Source organism: Passer domesticus, chromosome 7 (assembly GCF_036417665.1).
Source record: "Passer domesticus isolate bPasDom1 chromosome 7, bPasDom1.hap1, whole genome shotgun sequence".
In the NCBI taxonomy this organism is placed as follows: domain Eukaryota; kingdom Metazoa; phylum Chordata; class Aves; order Passeriformes; family Passeridae; genus Passer; species Passer domesticus.
The window spans coordinates 16302041-16313379 of NC_087480.1; the positions used below are offsets into that span (position 1 = coordinate 16302041).

Sequence of the window (11339 nt, forward strand, 5' to 3'; positions counted from 1 at the left end):
CTGTAGGAAACTGCTGATGTAGATTTTATACTTCCAGGGGATGATAACCTTTTTTTTTTTTTTAAATTTTATTTTTTTTAGTATAAATTCTAATTCAGAACAAGCTTTGCTCAGCACCAGGGCTAAGAATCACATCCCCCTCTCCATCCTGCTTCTGCTCCTCCTGTGCCTGTGCCACAGCAGCACAGGCAAGTGTGCAGTTCTGTGGTGAGCCAAACTGGGAAATTGCTGAAAGAGGATCATTTCTTTATCTTTGCTGGGCTACTTTTCATCCAGTCGAGGTTGATGATGTGTTTTGCAAGCACCGCAGCCGGAGAAGAGCTGGAAATCAGCAGCAGGGACCAGGGGCTGCTTTTCTGCAAGAATCACCCCTGGGTAACAGAATCACAAGGCTGGAAGAGACCTTCAGGATCATCGAGTCCAACCTGTTCCCTGACACTTCAACCAAACGAGTGCCACATCCAGGCTTTTTTCAAACACATGTCCCCGCAGAGGAGACATTCCTGAAGGATCAGGGCCAGCCAGGCAGGGCCACACTCATCACAGCCTTCATCGGCATCCGGAGCTCACCAACATCAATTTCAGCACAACAGATCCAGCCCGGGAGCACTGCCAGCGATCCCAGCCCATGCACACCCGAGTCACAGCGGGCCCATCCTCCCGAGCCCTGCGCTGTGAAATGGGAATGAATTCACATCCCGCTGCAGGGCACACACCGGGAACAGCCCTCACAGCCCCGGGGAAAGCCAGACCCACTCACTGCGGCGTGTCCCTGCTCCTGCTCAGGATAGGCAGTGTCCCAATCATTCCCGGGTCATTCCCAGTGACAGCGGCCCAAAGAGCCCGGGATAGCAGGGAGGGGTCAGGCTGTGGGGCACAGCGATTTTCTGCGAGTTACAAACACAGCCGCTCTGTTTATCGCTCTGCAGCCAGCTCTGTGTGGTTGCTGCGCTTCTCCTGATGTGTCAGGCACTGTACGAAGCAGATAAAAGCTTTAATTCCCGCATTTTGCCCGTTTTCCAGCCTTTTTCGTCTCCTCGAGCCGCCCACGGGCCGGGCCCCGCTGCGCCCTCTGCTGTTCGAGAGGAGGAATTGCACGGCCTGTCCCCACTTCTGTCCCCACTTCTGTCCCTTGTCACTGCCCCTGTCCCCTGTCACTGCTCCTGTCCCCACTTCTGTCCCCTGTCACTGCCCCTGTCCCCTGTCACTGCTCCTGTCCCCACTTCTGTCCCCTGTCACTGCCCCTGTCCCCTACTCCTGTCCCCTCTCACTGCCTCTGTCCCCTGCTCATGTCCCCTGTCACTGCCCCTGTCTCCTGTTCCTGTCCCCAGCCCTGCCCCTTCCATTCCCTGCTATCCCATCTTTCCATGCCTGTGCTCCTCCACAGAAATATTCGAGGGGCTGTTCCTCCAGGGTTTATAAAATCCCTACAATTTTCATCTCCCGTCAGGCATAGAGTCCAGAGGAGGTCACCGAGATGGTCAGAGGGATGGAGCAGCTCTTGAGCGGGGAAGGCTGAGAGCACTGGGATTGCTCGGTCTGGGAAAGAGAAGGCTTTGGGGTGACCTCATTGTGGCCTTCAAGAGCCTGCAAGAAGGATGGAGAGAGACTTTTTAGAAGAGCACAGAGTAACAAATGGGAATGGATTTAAAGTAAAGGAGAGAAGGTTTAGAGTAGGTTTTAAGAGGAATTTCTTGCCTGTGAGGATGTGAGACCCTGGCACAGGGTGCCCAGAGCAGCTGTGGCTGCCCCTGGATCCCTGGCAGTGCCCAAGGCCAGGCTGGACAGGGCTTGGAGCACCCTGGGATGGTGGAAGGTGTCCCTGCCATGGCAGGGGTGGAATGAGATGATTTTTAAGGTCCCTTCCAACCCAAACCATCCAATGATTCTCTCCAGTGCCAGGTTTGACACAAGCAGCACAGAGAGCTTTAGCCCAATCCAGACTGTTGGCTAAATGTAAGTTATCCATAGGGAAAGGAATTTTAACTCCATTGTTGTGGAAACCTCTGGGAACCCCAGTTCCAGCTCCAGCAGGGTGCAGAGGAGCACTTTGGGAAGTCTGACCCTGGCTGCTCCATGCCCACACTGGCTCGTGTTTGCCACTGGGAACTCCTCAGGGCTGGGAGCTCCTCTGGCTCTCATCTCTTTAAATCAGAGCTGTGTCTCCTGTTTGCAGCAGCAAACACAGTGAGTGAGCCCCAAGGAAGGAGCAAAGGCAGTGATACCTTGGGTTTTAGCTTTTTATTTTTTCCTTTTTTTAATTTTTATTTTGTGCTGCTTTGGTATGTGGGCCTGGGTTTCATATTAGGGATGGTGAGCTCTCTGTAGCATTCACATTCTCTGAAAAATCTCTTGTCCCAGGATTTTTCTCCTGGGAAGATGAGAAGCCTCAGAGAAAATGAAAACAATTCTTATGTCATTTGCTTCTCCTGTGTTTTGGTGCTTTGGAATGTGTTTGGAGATTGTTTACCCACAGCTGATTGTTTCATTCGTTTCTGGTGTGAGTTGTTTTCACTCTTTGGCCAATCAGGGCCCAGCTGTGTTGGGACTCTGGAAAGAGTCACAAGGTTCATTATTATCTTTTTAGCATTGAGTAAGTATCCTTTCTGTATTCTTTAGCATAGTTTAGTATTCTTTAATATAATATAGTATCATAAAATAATAAATTAACCTTCTGAGAACATGGAGTCAGATTCATCATTCATTCCTACATTGGGAATCCCTGCAAATACAATTCCCTCTTCACAGAATAGGTAGACACAACAATTCCTTCTCTAGCTGGGGACCAAGGACAAATTATCCAAATCTCAGGCCCAAGAGCACAACCAATGTGGAATGAAGAGAGAAAAACAAGAAGGATGGGACTTCATGGGCTAGAGCTCGTTTTGGGCAATTAACTCCAACATGAAAACAGAGCAGAACTTTTTAAAATGTGAGATCTCGTGACCAAGCCCTCTTCTGCTCCCATCTTGGAGCCATCCAGGCAGAGCCACGGCTGTGGCTCTGGCACTGCCAGGGTGTGGCCTTTGAAGGCACTTCAATAAATCTCCTCTTTATTCGCCTAAACTCCATCTAGCCTCTGCTGCAGCTCCTTAAGGCCTCAGCAGAGAGAGCAAGACCCTCAGCTGGAAGAGAGTGAGAGGGAAAGGCAGGCTGGGAAGGAGTTTCTGATCAATGACAGGCCAACAAAGAGTTTCATCCCAGCTTGGAATGAAACAAATGCAAAAAGCCACAATTCCTCTCCATTTAAATTTTCGCAAATAGTGACAAATTAGTAAAGTCCATATTTCACTTATGGCATTGGAAGAATTGGCATTCAAATATAACCAATCCCAGCATGAGACCAGCCTAAAATTAATAATTTCAAGGACTATGTAGAGAAATCATAAAGTTTGTATTCTTTTTTTGCATCTTATTTAAAATACCAAAGTGTATTTTGGTCACAGGACCCTGCTTCTCTTTGAAGTTGTGAATTACTTTTTTAAATCTCCATATTATAGAAACACAAGGTTCTTGGGATTCTATAAGCCAGTTAACTCCTTTAAATTAACAGTATTCTTCCCCAAATTAAAATTCAGTCCTTTACACTGTATTTGATCTGGATACAATTTGTCAGCTAGTGATACCAATATGCACATAACAGGAAAACCACTGCAATAATTAAAATTATACTGTCATATTCAGATTGAGTGAGGTTAGATGCTTTCAACCCCAACAGGATTCCTGCCAGCAGGTCTGGAGCTGTAAGGAGAGGACAGGAGGCAATTTCACAAATAATGACAAACAGGTAAAATCCAAGATGATGTTTCATTTATGGTATTGGCAGACATTCAAATATAACCAATCCAGCTCGAGGCCAGCCTAAAATTAACCCTTTCAAGGTCTGTTTACAGAAATCATAAAGTTTTGGGGGTTTCTTGGGGTTTTCATTGGTTTTTGGGGTTTTTTGTTGGTTGGTTGGTTTTTAAAATTTTTTTCAACTCCTGCTGGCTGGTTGTGAGGCAGTGGGTGTAGAATAAAGGGCTCCTGCACACATCCAGCAGCTCCTGTAATGATGCAGCTTCAGGCTGCAAATATTGGTCCAACCCCAGGGTTTTACCAGGCTGCTGAGGGTGCTGGTTACAGCACAGAACTCTTCAGGCACCCTTGAAATTCATTTCCTGGCAAGACAGGAGGTGCTGAGGAGGAGGAGGGGCAGATTTTGGGGGGAAGCTCTGCCCTGTGGGGGCCTGGGATGGTGTAAAAGCTGGGAGTGGCTTTCCAGGTGAGCCCCACCAGGCATTCTGCACCTTTCTGCACTGCCAAATATTTACAGATGTGGCTGTTATCGGTTTGTGTGGCAGATCTGGCATCGCCCAGCGTGACCCCGGGGGAGGCAGCCCCGGGGCCATGGGATGTTCAGCTCTGCTGGATCTCCATAGAGGGGGCCAGGAATGCACGGGGAACAAAGCCCAGGGCTGCACAGAGCAAAGGATGAAGGGCAGCAGAGTTTGATAACCACATTAAAGCACTACCAACATCTGTTCAAGCCAAAGACAACACTATCTCCAGGAATTAACCTCCTGAACCACTTAATCATTAACCTCAGCAGAGGGAAAGTTGGACAACAAGAGCCTATTTGTCAGCAGTGAGATGCAGTGAGCAATATTTTACTGAGAACAGCGTGAGAAGGGCTTGCCCAGCTTTATACATTTTAAACACAGAATATATTTGTGTGGGAAACAAGGAGACAATGGGTGTAAATAAACAGATGATCCTACCTTGAAGCCTTCATCCATTCATCCTGTTTAAAGTGGCTTGAAATGTTTTGTCCTGCATTTCCTCCAAACAAGCAGAGATGATTCAGTTCTCACTCGGGAGTATTCCTGGCCATGGAAAGAATTACAAATGGATAGGATGTCACAATTTTAAACTTGCACCCATATCCCAAAGTTTCCTACTGCAAAACAAATCAGGGGTTATTGCTGTGCAAGAAGTAGCAGGGCTAGAGAAGTAAAGTGGTTTTGTTTAATAACTATTTGTTTATATAGACTGTTTCCCATGTGAGGTCACCCATTCAGCTATCCTGCTCTAAACCAGCCAAATGCCTTTCCTCCACATGGTGACACCGAGTAGAGATTTTTTATTTCTTTTGCGTTTGATTTTGTTTTCCAAAGGAGGAAAGGATTTGATTCCTTCAAACTTCAGGGCTCTAAATTCGTGGCAGAACTGCACTGAGGCTGACAGTTCATTTCTCTGGACCTCAGGTAATCATTTACCCAGGGCTGTAAAGCAGTGCCACATAAGAATGATGCTGTTTAACACCCACTTTGCAGCAGCCCCAGTGGCCACACAAGGTGTGCATAATCAGGGCCCAGATGTCTGCTTAAATATTGCCACAGTTGGAGGGGGCAGAAGGAAGAAAGAAAACCAAAAGAAGTTTGGGAAGAGGACTGACTGAAAGGCTGCAAACAGAACCTGCTCCAGTCCAAGAGCTGTGTAATAAAAAAAATTGGGTTGTGCCAAAAATGGCCCAAGGTCTCCACCCAAAAATACCACATTCAGTTAAAATATATTTTCCAGGCTATTCCCTACTGTCCACACGTGGGGCTCCTGTCTGGTACTACTTAAACTTCCCTGCTTAAAAATTAATTATGTCTGTGGTGGAGGGAAGAGGGATGGTTTCACACCAAGGGAGGAAGAAGGAAGATCTCAGCCACTTTTTTCTGTCATTTTTCTATTACTCAGCAAGCTAATGGTTTTGGTACAAAGCTTCATATGTGTCAAAGCCAGGACCAGGGCAGCATCACACAATCAGGCCCTGAGATTCTCTCTTTCACACAGCAGCATGACCTTAAATCAGCTGAAACCACAGTGTCTAACTTGGCTTTTATTCATTTCATTACTAAACAGATTGGTAACTTGAGCAAAAAGGAAAATGAATGGTTAATTTTTCAATAAATGGTACAATATTTACACCCTTGGTACAAAAATCATCATTGATTGGACATAGAAACTGAATTATCCATTCAGATGAGGGTTCAGACTGGACAAAATGTGGATTTTACTTGGTCTGGAGGCACCATCCCTGTGTGCCCGCCCTTACCTGTGCCTGTCAGACATGAGGCAGAGACACAGCAGCCCAATACTAATTACATGTTATTTTAGCCATGAATTATGCCCCCGACTTGCCTGACCTTAATGCTTGCAGTGTGATTAGTGGCATGCTGACAAAAATTTTAAAATAATCATTATAATTACCAATTTTAAAATTAATAAAAAATAAATAGAGTTATTTCCCCAAAGATTTACGTTTACCAACACACTGGGAAGATGCTCCTCTGGTCAAGACATCCTGAAGAAATGTTCCTCAGACAATTAATTTCTCCAGCAGGATGATCCATCATAGTCTGCACTCCCACAAATTGATTTCTTCAGGTTCATCATGGTAATTTCATCCTTGCTGCTCTTCAGAGGCTGAGCTGCATCACTGCTTTTTAAACTACTGTTTGTGGAGAAAACCAAATGGGAGCAGCAGACAAGGCCCTCTCCTTTCACTTGGGTCGCCAAGCTCATTAAGGTGGATAATTAATTGGAACTTTGCAGCCCTCCCTTTGTGCAAGGCAGGGAGCTGGCTGCCCCCTCACCTGAGCTCTCTTGCACAGACACCTGCTGCTCATAATTAAGATCCATTGCCCAAATTTGCATACCCTGGTTTCTAGGGACAAAGGACAGCCTTTGCTGCAGGGAAGCAGCAGCTCCAGTGAAATGCTGCTCCTGGGCAGCTGCTCCTGCTGAAGGGCCCTGGCACCAAGCACCAGAGTGTTTCTATTTAAAAATGATATGTTTGGGTTGGATTTAAAGAAAAGCACATGGTGATTTCCCCCTCGGGGGGATAATGGGCTTTTCATGAGATGACAAGTGTCAGAAGATGCCATAAACTTTAGGGCAGGCTTTGTTTAAGGCTGGCAGAGCTCAGCACTGAACCTGAGGTGTCCCTGCTCTCTCCTCCTGCATGGGCTGGAGAGAAGCATCCACTTCACTTCTCATCCACTTCATTTTCATATCAAATTGCGCTGTGGAGCCTGATCCTCCTTGCCTTTACTCAAGCAAAATACTTCTTACTGTGCCTGGAAACAAAGCCAAGGGTGTGCACCTGGTGTGGGGAGAGCAGACACCTCCCAAAGCAGCAGGGACACCTCACCCTCTGCTCCCCTGACCCTGGAATCCACAATTCAGAGAGGTGAATACGGCACAGGGAAAAGCACTGGGAGCCAGCTGAGAGTCTCTGAAAATACAGCCCCAAATGCCAGATATTCCTCTGTGGGGCAAATGGCCAGGCATCTCTCTCTGGTCCTTCAGAGAGAGGGTTTTCCACGTTCACACCTTTACTGCAGGGCTGACACCAGCTGTGAGCTGCTCCTCAGCTTTTGGGGGATGCTAAGAGCCAGCATGGATCTCCTGGTTACAGCTCAACTTGTTCCTCTCTGCATTTTTCCTCCAGGTTGTTAGGATGCCCCAGAGCAAGACACAGCTTTCGCTGGAAGCCCTTTAGAGCCTTCACTGGGTTTAAATCAGTTTTAATCATCCAGATGATTAAAATTATTCTGAGCCTGATTTAGTCACGTACCAAATGGGGGCTAACCCAAAACAGCTGCCAGGGCAGAGCCTCAGTGGTGGTGGGATTTGGATTTACAGCTTGTTTCAGTTCTTTGCCAAACCCAGAATTTACATTCAAACGGGTTTTCACCTTGTATTCAAGAAAAAGGAATAAAAACAAAGCCATGAATGGGAAACATAGTGGAGATAATACAGGGTAACCTCAGTACAAATATCAATTTATAATGGAAATCCACAGGGATCTGCAGGAAGCCCCAGGAATGGTGGTGCACAACCAGAGACTATGACTGGGATGTTGGTCATGATGACCCTGCTTTGCTTCTTAGCTGAAGCTTGAGAAGAAAAATTGACTTTCATTCTCATTTCACTCTTGCTCTGTGCTTTATTCCCATTTTTAGATGAGCTGATCTAAAAAGTGAAGGCTGCTCTCTCCAAACCCTCCTGGTTTTGCCCACCAAAATGAGGTGGCATTCAAGAGAGAGAATCTTGAGGCTGCCTCTGAGATCCTTTCCACATGTCCCCTTTGGAAGCATCTTTCCTTTCACTTTTTCCTTAATAAAATACCCACCAGCTAGATGTAAGATGCATTTTTCTACATTTTAAACTTCCAACCAGAGAACAGATCTGTTATTGGATCTGGAGTGATAAGGCAGATACACCTGAGGGCTGATCCAGCTTGGAAGTTCCTCTTTTCAAGGGCAAAAGCAAATTTGCAGTTTGTGGCATCTGTAGAGCAAAGCTGCACAATGAATAAAAATTATCTAACAGTAAAGTTACCTAAATTCATTACTGCGCCTGAAAAATAATAAGATGAGGGGTAATTGACTGCTTACATTTAAGAAAACAGAAAACAAACTAATTTCTGATGGAATTAGCTGCTACTGAACACTATTAAAAAAAAATTAAGCCACTTCAGAACTAGACATGCAAGTGGTGCATAATTCCTTATCTGTGACACAACTTCAGAATGCATCCCTGGGAGTACCTGTTCAGCAGCCTGTGGCAAATGAGAAAGACAAAGAAAAACATTGCACTGGGAGTCATTAATTGAATTAATTAACCTAGTGACATTGTCATAGGAAGAATTTATCTGGCAACCAGCAGGAGCAGATCTCCAATCATTTCACCATGGCTAACAGATTAACACTCACAGGAGCCCCTGGCAGCTGGCTGTGAACACTGCAAATTATCAGAAATTAATTAGCCAAATGCTGTGCACCCATGTGGATATTTTTGGGTTTAAGTAAAGATTATGAAGCCAATAGCTCATCTGATGATTTATTGAGAGGAAACATCTTTGTTTGAACAAATAGGTTGCAGCATGGCTTTCTAATGGGAAAAGGGGGGGGGAATAAAGGGGGGGAAACTTACAGCAAAACCATAGTTACAAAAGCCAAACACTTGTAAACAGGAGTCAAACAATCCCCTCTGAAAAAATGTTTATATACAAATTGTTTGAGAAAGATCTATATTTTTGAGAACAGAAATAATTATTTTTGCATACTTTAGAGAACAATTAAGTTTCCTCCTTCAACCTATTAAGCTGGGATTTAAGTATTCAGAAGTACTGCTGCAAGACAGCTTTTTTCATCCAGATGTTAATGGCTGTATCACACATGAAAAGCAGAATTTTAAGGAAATCAGGACAGCAACATGAAGTCTAACCTCAATTTTTTTCTGCAACCTCTTCTCAGAGTAACAATCAACATAACCAAAGCACTTTGGAAAGACTCTTTTTGATACTACACTGCTTCTTAGGAGTAGCCAAGGGCTTGTCTAAAATAAAAGTTTAATCTCCATGTGATTTAACCAAAAGTAAAACAGGTTCATTCTCACGGATGTGTTTCAACTGTTGCCTTCAAAAACTCTATTACTTCCACCTTACAGTGTTTTGTTTGTTTTTTATTTTGGTTGAACTTAGAAAAGTCAAGGAAGAAGTTTTTAAATATGCAAAATCGACCCTTAACCATCAGTTGGGAAGTGCAATGTACCTATATTTAAGAACCTCAATAATCCATGTTTTTGGAAGGGTGGGGGTTGCAGAATACAAACAGTAACAAACTTAGCCCAAGAATATTCAGATATTCCCCCAGACACAAAGATGCTGAGAGGGAAAAAGGGGAGCAGAGGGAAAAGAGAAGGAAAACAGAAGGATTAGAGTGGAAGAGGTCTGGAAACACAGAGGGGATGTCGCTGGCACTCAGTCCTGAGGCTCTGGGAAGGTGATCCCAGGTTTGAAATAATATCTTGTGAGAGACCCCCGGGGAAACACGGCTGGCCAGGTCATCATTCCAGGCTAATGTGGCGCTCTGCCTGGGGAGCTGCAGGCTCACAGGCTCAGGTTTCCAGTCCCCCCGGGGAGAGGAGGCTGAGAGGGTCTTTCTGAGGACAAGGCAACCCTGGGAGCAGGGAAGGGACAGCAGATGTGGGTGTGGAGCTGTCCGAACTCAGCCGGGGCAGGGCGAGGGGAAGGGTGAGTGATGCTCTCCCTGCTCTCAGTGAGAGCAAAATCATCCCCAAACTAAGGAGCACTGGCTCTACCTGGACCAAGCTGCCCCACTGAGCTCCTAAACACAGATGTGGAAACCTGGAATTGCTCAGGAAAAGACCTCTGAGGTCACCAAGTCCAACCATGAGCCCAGCACCAGCACTGTCCTCAGGTGCCACCTCCACACATTTTTTGAACATTCCCAGGGATGGTGACTCCACTGAACTCCCTGTTCAACCCTTTCCACAATGAAATGTTTCCTAATTTTCAATTGAAACCTCCCCTGGCACAACTTGAGGCCATCTCCTCCTACGTTGTCACTCACTACCAGTGAGAAGAGACTGACACTCACAGGCACCAGCTCAGCACACTCATTTGTGCTTGGCTGGATATAAAAACTCCTCTGTGTAGGAAATTGGAGGTTCCCAATGTGACATTCTGCCTGGGAACAACACTCCCGTGACAGAAACTCTTCTAGAGCAGAATGCTCTGTGCCAATCCCTACCCAAAATTAGGGATGTTCCACCAATTTTGCCTTTTCCTTGTTTGCCCAGCTCCCTGGCAGGTTACAGAAAACGTGCAGGCAGCTGAGGAGCCCTGCCTGGAGAACAGGTCACACCTGGCAAGCTGAAGCTCTCAGACACCATCAGTTTTCAGTGCAGCTTTCAAAGCCTGTTATTTTCCAGTTTATTCCCATGCCTCTGCTAGGGGATGTGCAGGCACTTGTTAACATGTGTACTGTTCTAATTTTAAACAGCTGCTTCTCCTCCTCTGCTTGGCAAGAGTCTGAGGGGATAAATACTGCAGAAGTAAAAGAAAAGGCAGCTTCTTGAAAGCTGATACCTCAGTTTCTTGCTTCTTGAGAAGCCACTTTATCACAGCATGGATCTGGCTGTTTCATGGCACAAAACACCAACTCAGGGACTTGCAATTAAACTCCTAAATCCACATTCATGCAAAGAAAAAAAAGCAAAGTCTTTCATTTTTTTGAATGCTGATTTCTCATTGCCTTGCTGCAAAACCCTGAACTTTATACCATTGTATGTTTTTATACATTACACCTTTATATTTTCCTGCATGTAAGTCGTGGCCTGCTTAACTGCACCGAGAAAAAATGAGAAAAGGGTACAAAGAATAAGATGGCTAAATAGAAAAACATAGAGAACTTAATTATGGGATAATTTTCTTAGCACTGGAATATTTTTCAGCTATTTTTTACTATTATATCTCACCTTGTTTGAATTCTCACAGA

General features: G+C 45.3%; 1 long non-coding RNA gene across 1 annotated transcript; it reads right to left on the minus strand.

Annotated features, from left to right (window-relative positions):
* Positions 1-1268: 1268 nt before the first annotated feature.
* On the minus strand, positions 1269-8777 carry LOC135304102 (uncharacterized). The gene is made up of 4 exons (XR_010365544.1): positions 8585-8777; positions 6298-8338; positions 4761-4865; positions 1269-1587 (listed from the first exon to the last, which is right to left on the minus strand). It is a non-coding gene; the product is annotated as an uncharacterized LOC135304102 (long non-coding RNA).
* Positions 8778-11339: the final 2562 nt, after the last annotated feature.